Consider the following 525-nt stretch of genomic DNA (forward strand, 5'->3'; position numbering starts at 1 on the left):
TAAGATAAAACACATCTGTTGTTACATTCTGTTATAATTCTTTAAAACAATGGATTCACGATATCGTAAAAAGTGATATCCTCAAGCAAAACTCAGTTAAACGCCAAAATTAATGCACTTTCCCAGTCTGAGACCAAAACGCTTTTATAAGAAACCCCATTATTTTTCTATCGTCCAAGTACTACCACGTGGGTCCTGACCTCCCAGTCGAGTCTCGCGCGCTGTTTTTATCCCTTCCTTTGTATCGTTATTATCACTAACGTCCTTACTTTTAATAGATTATCGACAACTGTTCATACCATTGTTTCCAGCGTTTAAATTGACTGCAAGGTTTGCTGCCTCTCGTCTGGCGTATATTTTCTGTTTAAATGTTTTCCTCTCACCCGCCTCAGGATTAACCTACACTTCAGGGTCGACAGGAGTCATGCCCAATGCTCATGCCTTTTAGGAGTTTGTCTTCTGTTTGTCTACTGTATTATCCCCTGATAATACTATGATCATCACGTGCAGTGTGCTTTCCCCTCA

At 40.0% G+C, this 525-nt stretch overlaps 1 protein-coding gene across 1 annotated transcript in view; it reads right to left on the reverse strand.

The window, feature by feature from the left end:
* Positions 1–525, reverse strand: part of LOC119591551 — a gene marked incomplete in the record, with an annotated part of 30710 nt that overhangs the window by 29926 nt on the left and 259 nt on the right.

This window comes from Penaeus monodon, chromosome 28 (assembly GCF_015228065.2).
Source record: "Penaeus monodon isolate SGIC_2016 chromosome 28, NSTDA_Pmon_1, whole genome shotgun sequence".
NCBI lineage: Eukaryota > Metazoa > Arthropoda > Malacostraca > Decapoda > Penaeidae > Penaeus > Penaeus monodon.